The sequence below is a fragment of the Pseudophryne corroboree genome, unplaced genomic scaffold, assembly GCF_028390025.1.
Source record: "Pseudophryne corroboree isolate aPseCor3 unplaced genomic scaffold, aPseCor3.hap2 scaffold_980, whole genome shotgun sequence".
Lineage (NCBI taxonomy): Eukaryota > Metazoa > Chordata > Amphibia > Anura > Myobatrachidae > Pseudophryne > Pseudophryne corroboree.
The window spans coordinates 105,106-119,309 of NW_026970560.1; the positions used below are offsets into that span (position 1 = coordinate 105,106).

General features: G+C 44.1%; 3 non-coding genes across 3 annotated transcripts; all 3 read left to right on the forward strand.

Moving 5' to 3' along the window:
* The first annotated feature begins 246 nt into the window (after positions 1 to 246).
* LOC135048635 (U5 spliceosomal RNA) lies at positions 247 to 362 on the forward strand. The gene has a single exon (XR_010240455.1). It is a non-coding gene; the product is annotated as a U5 spliceosomal RNA (small nuclear RNA).
* A 274-nt stretch (positions 363 to 636) lies between these two features.
* Positions 637 to 752, forward strand: LOC135048640 (U5 spliceosomal RNA). Its single transcript, XR_010240460.1, has one exon. It is a non-coding gene; the product is annotated as a U5 spliceosomal RNA (small nuclear RNA).
* A 275-nt stretch (positions 753 to 1,027) lies between these two features.
* Positions 1,028 to 1,143, forward strand: LOC135048647 (U5 spliceosomal RNA). The gene has a single exon (XR_010240467.1). It is a non-coding gene; the product is annotated as a U5 spliceosomal RNA (small nuclear RNA).
* The last annotated feature ends 13,061 nt before the right edge of the window (positions 1,144 to 14,204 follow it).

Genomic DNA, 14,204 nt, shown 5'->3' on the forward strand with positions numbered 1-14,204 from the left:
TTAGCTTTAATGTAAGTTTATTTGCATAACAATGACAATAAATGTCTGTTTCTTTTCAAGCAGAACTTTCTTGACCATACTAATTGCTTGAAAGATCTGGGAGCACATGGAAAAGAGTACAAACCATGCTTATAGCAAGGGGAAGCCTGGTGAGAAATCTGCTTTCTTTCTTTCAAATTGGGTGCTCACTTTGAGCTGAATGAGGACTGCTGGCATGGCACTCAGGCGACAGGTGGAATCTTGGTCATGCTCTGGTTTCTCTTCAGAACGAACAAATCTTTTGCCTTTTACTAAAGATTTCCGTGGAGAGGAGCAAAACTGAGTTTTATCTCAATTTTTGCATGCCCCGTCTTATTGGGGTTTCTTTTATCAGTTTAAAGATAGAACGAGTGTGCTTTAATGTAAGCTCATTTGCGTAGAAATGACAGTAAATGTTTGTTTCTTTTCAAACAGAACTTTCTTGACTATACTAATTGCTTGAAAGATCTGGGAGCACATGGAAAAGAGTACAAACCATGTTTATAGCAAGGGGAAGCCTGGTGAGACATCTGCTTTCTTTCTTTCAAATTGGGTGCTCACTTTGAGCTGAATGAGGACTGCTGGCATGGCACTCAGGCGACAGGTAGAATCTTGGTCATGCTGTGGTTTCTCTTCAGAACGAACAAATCTTTCGCCTTTTACTAAAGATTTCCGTGGAGAGGAGCAAAACTGAGTTTTATCTCAATTTTTGCATGCCCCATCTTATTGGGGTTTTATTTTATTGGTTTAAAGATAGAACGAGTGTGCTTTAATGTAAGCTCATTTGCATAGAAATGACAGTAAATGTTTGTTTCTTTTCAAACAGAACTTTCTTGACCACACTAATTGTTTGAAAGATCTGGGAGCACATGGAAAAGAGTACAAACCATGTTTATAGCAAGGGGAAGCCTGGTGAGAAATCTGCTTTCTTTCATTCAAATTGGGTGCTCACTTTGAGCTGAATGAGAACTGCTGGCATGGCACTCAGGCGACAGGTGGAATCTTGGTCATGCTCTGGTTTCTCTTCAGAACTAACAAATATTTCGCCTTTTATTAAAGATTTCCGTGGAGAGGAGCAAAACTGAGTTTTATCTCAATTTTTGCATGCCCCATATTATTGGGGTTTCTTTTATCAGTTTAAAGACAGAACGAGTGTGCTTTCTTGTTAGCTTTAATGTAAGTTTATTTGCATAACAATGACAGTAAATGTTTGTTTCTTTTCAAACAGAACTTTCTTGACCATGCTACTTGCTTGAAAGATCTGGGAGCACATGGAAAACAGTACAAACCATGCAGTATCACAAGAGCCTTTATTTGATCTTTCATGAAGATAGAGCAGAATTGAGGACACGTCAACAATTTCTGCCGAAGGTGGTTCATCTTTCCACATGGTGCCTTTGGCCACTGACACCTTCGTTGAGTCAAAGTCTCTGGCTGTGGTCAGAACTTTGAAAATTTATGTCACCAGAACGGTTCAGATTAGGAAAACAGAGGCTCTGTTTGTCCTGTATGCTCCCAACATGATTGGGTGTCCTGCTTCCATGCAGACCATTATGCGCTGGATCTGTGGTAAGATTCAGCATGCTCATTCCACGGCAGGATTGCCGTTACTGAATTAGGTGAAGACCCATTCTACTAGAAAGGTGGGTTCATCCTGGGCAGCTGGTCGGGGAGTCTCGGCATTGCAACTTTGCCGAGCAGCTATTTAGTAAACACTTTTGCTAAGTTTTACAAGTTTGATACCTTGGCTGATGATAACCTCAAGTTGGGTCATTCGGTGCTGCAGAGTCGTACGCACTCTCCCACCCGTTCAAGAGCTTTGGTATAACCCCATGGTTCTTAATGTGACCCCAGCATCCTCTAGGTCGTATGAGAAAATAGGATTTTAATACCTACCGGTAAATCCTTTTCTCTTAGTACGTAGAGGATGCTGGGCACCCGTCCCAGTCCATACTGTGTCTGCAGTTATTACTTGTGGTTATACACATGTTGTGTTACGGTTCTGGTCAGCTTTTTGCTGCAATTGTTCATGCCGTTGGCTTGTGTTCTGTTGAATGCCACGTTCTGCGGCATGCTTAAGGTGTGAGCTGGTAAGATGCTCACCTTAGTTTAACAATAAATCCTTTCCTCGAAATGTCCGTCTCCCTGGGCACAGTTCCTATAACTGGAGTCTGGAGGAGGGGCATAGAGGGAGGAGCCAGTTCACACCCTTTGAAAGTCTTAAAGTGCCCATGTCTCTTGCGGATCCCGTCTATACCCCATGGTTCTTAATGTGACCCCAGCATCCTCTACGGACTAAGAGAAAAGGATGCCCTTGTGTACTATCCTGACTTCTCCTCCCGTCTGCTTACTTTGTGCCTTCCAACGCACAATGCGAACTACAGGTGGTGCTGCAGGGCCCACACCCTTTTACTTGCCTTACAGAGCAGCTCTGGAGCTGTTACAGTGCCCAGCTGCTGCAAGAAATCAGCATGAATGCTTCAGGGGATGGGGCATGGCCAACATGAGCCCCACACCAAAGGAGGGTGGGGGTGTTTAATGCGAACTAGGGGTCATCCAAGCACTGCAAAAGGCCGCCATGCCCTGCATGCCCCTTTTCTCTTTTTATATGCAGATGAGGGTTCCAGCCAACTTTGGCCCACTGCTTGGATGACATCACCGTATGCAAATCCGTCTGCTGCAGACCTTCCCCCAGGAATGCTTGTACTAGTTGTTGGATATGGTTTGATATTTGATGGTGCTTCAGTATTAGGCAGCCTTCCGCCCTCCCATGTTCATCTGAAAAGATGTGGTCTCCCTGCAGTTGTTGTCCCCAGACGAGAGTTCCCTTGTGCTTCCTCAGTTGAATCTCCTTAACTTGACGGGGGAGGGGCTGCCCGAGCTGCCACCCTCCCCAGCCCTATCCCAACTCATACTTATTTTACATATTAGATCTCTTGATCATGAAGATTGTTCTCACAGGGTGAGGTTCATCCATTATATTTTAAAATAGGAAGGTACAAATTACATATTTGAATTGCATCTATGTGCTGGATTCAAATGTCCCCCCCCCCCTTCCTTTCTCAATTGTGCCCGTCAGCAGCTATTCTAAGGTTGCTGCCAATGGGTGTGACACATTAATTTCTTCTGTGGGGTACACTGGACTCCACAAGGATTCACATTGGGGTGTAGAGTAGGATCTTGATCTGAGGCACCAACCGGCTCAAAGCTTTTGACTGTTCCCAAGAAGCTCAGTGCATTCTCCTCTATAACCCCGCTTCCATGAACAGGGAGCTCAGTTTGTAGTTGGTGCCTTCAGTAGCAGGCCAATTAACAGGGGCCTGCCTCAGGCAGCCTATTCTTAGCTATTAATTTTGACAAGAAAAGAAGAACTTGTTTTATGAGAATCTACAAGGGCTGCAGCAGGCTAGGTCTAATAGACATCTTTACTGCAGCTTCATCACTCCCAGCGGCGCTATATACTCCCGTGCCCTGGTTGCTGGGTCACTGCAGCGGAGGCTCCGGTTTCATCCTAAGGTCAGTCACACACACACCACCCTTCCGGATCACAAGGCCGCTGATGAAGGGGAGCGAGGCCGTAGGGGGTGGGCCGTGTGCGCACTGCGGTGGACACTGATTACTGGGCAGCCGCTCCACTAGCCACCAGGTACAGTTAAGGAGCACAGGTCTGTGGGTTTTTCTCCTATATTAACCCAATTTTGTACTGCCCGCAGCGCATTGTGATAGGTAATAGGGCCTGATTCAGGTTGGATTGCAATCACAATAAGCGATCCAACTGCAAAAATTGCTAAGAGCATACGCATGTGCCTGCATTTTCTGCGGCACCCCGCAGAGAATGTGATCGCCTCTGCCTGTCAATCGGGGCGGGGAAGGGGGGGAGAGGTGGGTCAGCAACACTCCATTTCCAAGTCAGGGATGGAGCGGTGCGGGGGCAAGGCTTCAAAATGGGGTCTGCAACGGAGGAGACACAGGGGGCGTGGTCACAGCGGCTGTATGACATCACATTCAGCCGCTGTGATCACAAAAATGGTGGCGGCTTCCTGCGCGCACATACAGTCTGCACCAGCAGGAGCCTATACCATTTTTTATGATCACGCTGAACTGCAGTGCGACTGCAATTACAGCATGGTCAAGAAGGGAGGCGTCATGCTGGGTGGCCATGCCCTGTCACTGTGCAGGAGCCAGCACCGCTCACACACTAGTCCCCGGGTGCAGCCCCCAACCCCCGGGACACCCGGAGCAACAAAATGTAGATTCAGGCCACCAGGCCACGCCCCTACCTATGAAACCATGCCTCCTTTTTACCATTGCGCTGCTTATCTGCGCGCACTGCATTACAATCTCCCTCGCCACCTCTCTGGGTGTCACCAGTGATAGTGACACCTCTGCCATGCTTGTAGCAGCTGGTCCTAAGATCTACGCCTCAAACCCTGAGTGTTTGCCCTTGTGACTTGTTGATCATCATAGCAAAGCAGATGCTTACAGAAAACTGCAGGGGCTTAGATTGAAAATAAAAACATTTATGGGTATAAGGTAGAGAGGAGCGGGTTCGGTTCTCCGAGAACCGAATTCCCCACGAACTCCACGTGGTTTACACTGGTCCGAGGCAGGCTCGGTTGTTCCCGCCTGACTCGGAAAACCTGAACAAGGGAAAATGTCATCATCCCGCTGTCGGATTCTCGCGAGATTCGGATTCCATATAAAGAGCTGCGCGTTGCTGCCATTTTTACTCGTGCATTGAAGAGAGAGCGGAGAGGACGTGGCTATGTTCTCTCAGTGGAAATCTCAATATCAGTGCTCAGTATCAGTGGTTACTTATTGCTGCTCAGTAATACTAGTAGTGTGTCTCTCCTGCTCAGTGTCAGTTCTCAGTAGTATCCTCATCAGTGCTCAGTATCACTGCTCATTGTCTTGTGCTGCATTGTGGTGCTCAGCATACTACAGTACATTACTAATAGTCCAGTGCTGCATCTTGCTGCTCAGTGTCAGTTCTAGTATCCTCATCAGTGCTCACTATCACTGCTCATTGCATTGTGGTGTTCTGTATACTACAATAACATAGTAATATAGTAACATAGTTTTTGAGGTTGAATAGAGGCAAATTGCCCATCGTGTTCAACCTGTTTTAAGTTGTGATGATTCTACATACTTGCTGAATAATGTTTTATGACTAGTTAGCTACTATAACTCATGTTACCCCCGGATTAACCATGTTGATATTTTAAGTATTATAACCTTGGATAGCTTTTTCATTCAGAAATGTATCCATTCCTTTTTTAAATCCAATTACAGAGTCCGCCATTACCACCTTCCCTGGCAGGGAATTCCACATCCTGATTGCCCTAACAGTGAAGAAACCTTTCCTCCATTGCGTTCTGAACTTTCCTCCAGTCGCAGCGAGTGACCACGTGTTCTTTTAATAAATAATTCCTCTGATAACTCTTTGTTATGTATCTTTACATATTTGAAGATATTAATAATATCTCCTCTTAGGCACCTCTTTTCTAGTGTATAAATATTCAGCCTAGTAAGTCTTTCCTTATAGTCCAGTACTTTTAGGCCTTTAATCAATTTAGTCTTCAGGATCTCTTACACTTCCATGAGCAGCAGAGTAGTGCAATGGAAGCATGCTGGGCCCATAACCCAGAGGTCGATTGATCGAAACTATCCTCTGCTATGTGCATTTTTTTTTTATAATTAAAGTAATCAAAAACTGGGATTGATATTTTGGCTCTTTTATTTTTACTTAAAGTACAATAACTTTTATCATTTTAATTTGTTTTAATAGTATATTGACAGCATTGTTTTCTTTAAAAAATCCACTTAATTTTCTTTACCCTATTACTGAAATGGTAATTGACAAAAACAAACTACATTGTCACCAGAAGAGCAATGCAAAATGTACAAGTGATATATGAAAATCATCTTCCATCTTGAATTTCAATGATGCATTGGGACAACAATTTGTGAGAAACATCTTCACCCACAAAGAAAGATTTTCTTAATTCCTTACCTGTGTGCTGATTAGATATCACCTTGTTTTCACATTAAACAGACTTCCCCGTGAGGAAGCAGCAAGGATGCAGTGACGTTTCCTGGTGTCAACCTGTATTATTTCAGTAGACATTGAAATGAGGATGCATCTTTGATGCCTTTCCAATGAAGCAAGTTTATTTCAGTAATAGGTGAAAAACCATTCCTACAAAGGTGTTAATCAGAGACTTGGCTTTGTGGACACTTTTCAGAGAGCAAATTTGTTAGCATAAACATAAAATCAGAAAATGAAGAGCTGTTTAATCACTCAATTGGACTTTTCTGCCAGCATTTTTTTTTTCTCTGCAACCCACTGCTAAATTGTGCTTCCTAGCTGTTTTTTTATAAAATCACTTAATCAAATCTAACTCTGATTGAACCACCAACCTTTTGGTTAATAGCCAAACATGCTAACCGATTGCGCCACAGAGACACCTTGCAAAAGTCAATACTGACAAAGGCTAATAATCATTCATCTAGAAAAACTTTAAAAAGTCAATAATCTGGAGAATTTTTGTAAGAAACACATTGGTACTTTCCCATGATGAGTGAGTGCTTCAGGATTTCTTGCACTTACATGGGCTATTAACCAAAAGGTTGGTGGTTCAATCCCACCCAGGGATGTAATTGACCTTGTCATCAGATTTTGGTGATCTTTAAGTAGACAAGTCAAAATTTCAAACCCCCTCTTATGGTGTAGGGTACCTGGCCTTCTCTGACGTAATCAGAGTTAGATTTAATTAACTGATTTTATAAAAAACAGCTAGGAAGCACAATTTAGCAGTGGGTTGCAGAGAAAAAAATAACATTTTAAACCTACCGGTAATTTTTTTTTCTCGTAGTCCGTAGAGGATGATGGGGACTCCGTAAGGACCATGGGGGATAGACGGGCTCCGCAGCAGACATGGGCACTTTAAGAAAGACTTTAGATCTGGGTGTGCACTGGCTCCTCCCTCTATGCCCCTCCTCCATACCTCAGTTAGAGAAACTGTGCCCAGAGGAGACAGACAGTACGAGGAAAGGATTTTTGTTAATCCAAGGTCAAGATTCATACCAGCCACACCAATCACACCGTATAACTTGTGATATACTACCCAGTTAACAGTATGAATCAAATCTAACTCTGATTACATCAGAGAAGGCCAGGTACCCTACACCATAACAGGGGTTTTCGAAATTTTGACTTGTCTACTTAAAGATCAACAAAATCTGATAAAAAGTTCAATTACGTCCCTGGGTGGGATTGAACCACCAACCTTTTGGTTAATAGCCGTACACACTAACTGATTGCGCCACAGCAAAACTTTGCAAAAGTATATACTGACAAAGGCTAATAAGCATTCATCTAGAACGTTTCCTATAAAAACTTTAAATAGTCAATAATCTGGAGAGTTTTTGTAAGATGTTTCTTCCATCAACCAATGAAGAAACACATTGGTACTTTCCCATGATGAGTGAGTGCTTCAGGATCTCTTGCACTTACATGTGCAGCAGAGTACTGTAATGGAAGCATGCTGGGTCCATAACCCAGAGGTAGGCAGATTGAAACTATCCTCTGCTATATGACTTGTCTACTTAAATATTACCAAAATTTGATCACAAGGTCAATTACGTCCCTGGATGGGATTGAACCACCAACCTTTTGATTAATAGCTGAACACACTAACCGATTGCGCCACAGAGACACTTTGCAAAAAGTACATACTGACAAAGACTAATAAGCATTCATCTAGAACGTTTCCTAGAAAAACTTTAAAAAGTCAATAATCTGGAGAGTTTTTGTAAAATGTTTCTTCCAGCAACCAATGAAGAAACACATTGGTACTTTCCCATGATGAGTGAGTGCTTCAGGATCTCTTGCACTTACATGTGCAGCAGAGTACTGCAATGGAAGCATGCTGGGCCCATAACCCAGAGGTAGGCAGATTGAAACTATCCTTTGCTATATGCATTTTTTTTTGTTCATTAAAGTAATCCAAAACTGGGATTGATATTTTAGCTTTTATTTTTACTTAAAGTACAATTACTTTTACCATTTTAATTTGTTTTAATAGTATATCGACAGTGTTGTTTTCTTTCAAAAATCCAATTAATTTTCTTTACCCGATTATTAAAATGGTAATTGACAAAAACAAACTACATTTTCACCAGAAGAGCAATACAAAATGTACAAGTGATATATTAAAATCATCTTTCCAGCTTGAATTTCAATGATGCATTGGGGCAACGATTTTGTGAGAAACATCTTCACCCTTAAATAAAGATTTTCTTTATTCCTTACCTGTGTGCTAATTAGATATCACCTTGTTTTCACATTAAACAGACTCCCACATGAGAAAGCAGCAAGGATGCAGTGGCGTTAATGTTTCCTGGTGTCAACCTGTATTATTTCAGTAGATATTGAAATGAGGATGCATCTTGCTGCCTTTCCAATGAAGCAAGTTTAATTTAGTAATAGGTGAAAAACCATCCCTACAAATATGTTAATCAGATACTTGGCTTTGTGGACACTTTTCAGAGAACAAATTAGTTAGCATAAAAATAAAGCCAGAAAATGAAGAGCTGTTTAATCACTCAATTGGATTTTTCTGCCAGCATATTTCTTTTTCTCTGCAACCCACTGCTAAATTGTGCTTCCTAGCTTTTTTTTTATAAAATCACTGATTCAAATCTAACTCTGATTACATCAGAGTAGGCCAGGTACCCTACACCATAAGAAGGGGGTTTGAAATTTTGACTTGTCTACTTAAAGATCACCAAAATCTGATAACAAGGTCAATTACATCTTTGGGTGGGATTGAACCACCAACCCTTTGATTAATAACCAAACACACTAACCGATTGCGCCACAGAGACACTTTACAAACATACATACTGACAAAGGCTAATAAGCATTCATCTAGAACGTTTCCTAGAAAAACTTTAAAAAGTCAATAATCTGGAGAGTTTTTGTAAGATGTTTCTTCCATCAACCAACGAAGAAACACATTGGTACTTTCCCATGATGAGTGAGTGCTTCAGGATCTCTTGCACTTACATGTGCAGCAGAGTACTGCAATGGAAACATGCTGGGCCCATAACCCTGAGGTAGGCAGATTGAAACTATCCTCTGCTATATGCATTTTTTTTTGTTAATTAAAGTAATCCAAAACTGGGATTGATATTTTTGCTCTTTTATTTTTACTTAAAGTACAATAACTTTTACCATTTTAATTTGTTTTAATAGTATATTGACAGTATTGTTTTCTTTCAAAAATCCACTTAATTTTCTTTACCCTATTATTAAAATGGTAATTGACAAAAACAAACTACATTGTCACCAGAAGAGCAATACAAAATGTACAAGTGATATATTAAAATCATCTTTCCTGCTTGAATTTCAATGATGCATTGGGGCAACGATTTTGTGAGAAACACCTTCACCCTTAAATAAAGATTTTCTTAATTCCTTACCTGTGTGCTAATTAGATATCACCTTGTTTTCACATTAAACAGACTTCCACATGCGAAAGCAGCAAGGATGCAGTGGCGTTAATGTTTCCTGGTGTCAACCTGTATTATTTCAGTAGACATTGAAATGAGGATGCATCTTGCTGCCTTTCCAATGAAGCAAGTTTAATTCAGTAATAGGTGAAAAACCATTCCTACAAAGGTGTTAATCAGAGACTTGGCTTTGTGGACACTTTTCAGAGAGCAAATTTGTTAGCATAAACATAAAATCAGAAAATGAAGAGCTGTTTAAACAGCTACTGCCTGAGGGTCTCTTGACCTGGTGCAATACCTCTGTAGCTTTTTGTTGAGGCGGGACGCCATCATGTCTATCTGGAACAGTCCCCACCGACTTGCAATCTGTGCGAAGACTTCCTGATGGAGTCCCCACTCTCCTGGATGTAGGTCGTGTCTGCTGAGGAAGTCTGCTTCCCAGTTGTCCACTCCCGGAATGAACACTGCTGACAGTGCGCTTACATGATTCTCCGCCCAGCGAAGAATTCTGGTGGCTTCCGCCATCGCCACTCTGCTCCTTGTGCCGCCTTGGCGGTTTACATGAACTACTGCGGTGACGTTGTCTGACTGGATCAGAACTGGTTGGTCGCGAAGTAAGGTCTCCGCTTGACATAGGGCGTTGTATATGGCCCTTAGCTCCAGGATGTTGATGTGAAGACAAGTCTCCTGACTTGACCAAAGACCTTGGAAATTTCTTCCCTGTGTGGCTGCTCCCCAACCTCGGAGGCTCGCGTTCGTGGTCACCAGGATCCAGTCCTGAATGCCGAACCTGCGGCCCTCTAGAAGGTGAGCACTCTGCAGCCACCACAGGAGAGATACCCTGGCCCTGGGGGACAGGGTGATCAACTGATGAATCTGTAGATGTGACCCGGACCACTTGTCCAGTAGGTCCCATTGCAAGATCCTCGCATGGAACCTGCCGAAGGGAATGGCCTCGTATGATGCCACCATCATTCCCAGGACTCGAGTGCAGTGATGCACTGACACCTGTTTTGGTTTCAATAGGTTCCTGACCAGAGTCATGAGTTCCTGGGCCTTTTCTATCGGAAGATAAACCCTTTTCTGGTCCATATCCAGAATAATGCCCAAGCAAAGTCAGACGAGTCGTAGGAACCAACTGCGACTTCGGGATATTGAGAATCCAGCCGTTTTGCTGTAACACCTTCAATGAAAGTTATACGCTGTTCAGCAACTGCTCTCTTGATCTCGCTTTTATGAGGAGATCGTTCAAGTACGGGATAATTGTGACACCTTGCTTTCGCAGGAGCACCATAATTTCCGTCATTACCTTGGTGAAAATTCTCGGAGAAAATTCTGGAGAGACCAAACGGCAACGTCTGAAATTGGTAATGACAATACTGTACCGCAAATCTTAGGTACGCCTGATGAGGTGGATAAATGAGTACATGAAGGTATGCATCCTTTATGTCCAGAGATATCATAAAATCCCCCCCTTCTAGGCTGGCGATGACCGCTCTTAGCGATTCCATCTTGAACTTGAACCTTTTCAAGTATAGGTTCAGGGATTTTAAATTTAATATGGGTCTGACCAAACCGTCCGGTTTTGGGACTACAAACAGGGTCGAATAATTTCCCTTTCCTTGTTGAAGCAGGGGAACCTTGACCACCACCTGTTGAAGATACAATTTGTGAATTGCATTTAACACTATCTCCCTTTCCTGGGGAGAAGATGGTAGGGCCGATTTGAAAAACCGGCGAGGAGGCACCTCTTCGAATTTCAGCTTGTAACCCTGAGAAACAATTTCTATTGCCTAGGGATCCACCTGCGAATGAACCCAGATGTGGCTGAAAACTCGAAGACGTGCCCCCAACTGGGCGGACTCCTTTAGCGGAGCCCCAGCGTCATGCGGTGGATTTTGTAGAGGCCGGGGAGGACTTCTGTTCCTGGGAACTAGCTGTGTTGTGCAGCTTCTTCCCTCTGCCCTTACCTCTGGCAAGAAAGGACGCACCTCGTACTTTCTTGTTTCTCTGTGATCGAAAGGACTGCATTTGATAATGTGGTGCTTTCTTAGGCTGTGAGGGAATATAAGGCAAAAAATTTGATTTACCAGCTGTAGCTGTGGAGACAAGGTCCGAGAAACCTTCCCCAAACAATTCCTCTCCCCTGTAAGGTAAAACCTCCATATGCCTTTTTGAGTCGGCATCACCTGTCCATTGCCGGGTCCATAGGACTCGTCTAGCAGAAATCGACATAGCGTTTATTCTAGAACCCAGTAGACTAATGTCACTTTGAGCATCTCTCATATATAGGACAGCATCTTTTATATGCCCTATGGTTAATAACATAGCATCCTTATCTAGGGTCTCAATCTCTGCTGATAAGGTATCTGTCCATGCTGCCACCGCGCTACAACCTCGGCCGACGCAATTGCCGGTCTGAGTAAGGTACCAGAATGTGTGTAAATGGACTTTAGGGTAACCTCCTGCTTGCGGTCAGCAGGGTCCCTGATGGTAGCCGTATCCTGGGATGGCAGCGCTACCTTTTTGGATAAGCGTGTCAATGCTTTATCCACCCTAGGGGAGGATTCCCACCGTATCCTGTCCATTGGCGGGAAAGGATACGCCATAAGAATCCTTTTGGGAATCTGCAGCTTTTTGTCTGGAGATTCCCAAGCTTTTTCACATAATTCGTTCAACTCATGTGAGGGGGGAAAGGTTATCTCAGGTTTCTTTCCCTTATACATGTGTACCCTCGTGTCAGGGACAGGGGACTCTGTGATGTGCAAAACATCTTTTATTGCAATAATCATATATCGAATACATTTAGCCAATTTTGGTTGTAACTTTGCATCATCGTAGTCGACACTGGAGTCAGAATCCGTGTCGGTATCTGTGTCAACTATTTGGGATAGTGGGCGCTTTTGAGACCCCGAAGGTCCCTGCGACATAGGGACAGGCATGGGTTGACTCCCTGACTGTTCCCTAGCTTCAGCTTTGTCTAATCTCTTGTGTAATAAGTTTACATTAGCACTTAAAACATTCCACATATCCATCCAGTCAGGTGTCGGCGTTGTCGATGGAGACACCACATTAATTTGCTCCTGCTCCTCTCTAGGAGAGCCTTCTACCTCAGACATGTCGACACACGTGTACCGACACACCATACACTCAGGGAATCCTCTTATCTGAGGACAGTTCCCCAACAAGGCCCTTTGGAGAGACAGAGAGAGAAAGTATGCCAGCACACACCCCAGCGCTATATGACCCAGGAAAAAAACACAATCATTTTATGTTTACCCAGTAGCGCTGTATTTCCACATATATATGCGCCTAATTATGTGCCCCCTCTTCTTTAAGACCCTCTTTCTACCGTGGTATAAGCAGGGGAGAGTCCATGGAGCTTCCCCTCAGTGGTGCTGTGGAGAAAATGGCGCTGGTGAGTGCTGAGGGAGAAGCCCCACCCCCTCAGCGACGGGCTTCTGTCCCGCTCAAATATAGTAAAAAAATGGCGGGGGCTCTTATATATATATACAGTGCCTAGCTGCATATATATTTATTTTGCCAAAGAGAGGTCTATATTGCTGCCCAGGGCGTCCCCCCTGCGCCCTTCACCCTTACACTGACTGCCGTGTGTGAGGTGTATTGGAGCAATGGAGCACAGCTTTACTGCTGTGCGTTACCTCAGTGAAGATCATGAAGTCTTCCGCCGCCTCTGAAGTCTTCTTTTCTTCTCATACTCACCCGGCTTCTATCTTCCGGCTCTGCGAGGGGGACGGCGGCGCGGCTCTGGGACGGACGGCGAGGGTGAGACCTGCGTACCGATCCCTCTGGAGCTAATGCTGTACAGTAGCCTAAGAAGCAGAGCCTATCAACTCACAGAAGTAGGTGTGCATCTCTCCCCTCCGCCCCTCGATGCAGGGAGTCTGTTGCCAGCAGGCTCCCTGAAAATAAAAAAATCTAACAAATATACTTTCTGTCAGGTAACTAAGGAGAGCTCCCTGAAAAGCACCCAGTCTCCTCTGGGCACAGTAGTAAACTGAGGTCTGGAGGAGGGGCATAGAGGGAGGAGCCAGTGCACACCCAGATCTAAAGTCTTTCTTAAAGTGCCCATGTCTCCTGCGGAGCCCGTCTATCCCCCATGGTCCTTACGGAGTCCCCAGCATCCTCTAGGACGTAAGAGAAAAATTATGCTGGCAGAAAAATCCAATTGAGTGATTAAACAGCTCCAGAGCTGCTCTGTAAGGCAAGTAAAAGGGTGTGGGCCCTGCAGCACTACCTGTAGTTTGCATTGTGCATTGGAAGCCTAGTTTGCTGTCTGTTTCCACTTCTTTTTTCTTGAGCCCCTCCCGTCTATACCCTTGTGCACTATCCTGACTTCTCCTCCCGTCTGCTTACTTTGTGCCTTCCAATGCACAATGCAAACTACAGGTAGTGCTGCAGGGCCCACACCCTTTTACTTGCCTTACAGAGCAGCTCTTGAGCTGTTACAGTGCCCAGCTGCTGCAAGAAATCAGCGTGAATGCTTCAGGCGCTGGGGCATGGCCAACATGAGCCCCACACCGAAGGAGGGTGGGGGTGTTTAATGCGAACTAGGGGTCTCGCACAATGCGAACTACAGGTAGTGCTGCAGGGCCCACACCCTTTTACTTGCCTTACAGAGCAGCTCTGGAGCTGTTACAGTGCCCAGC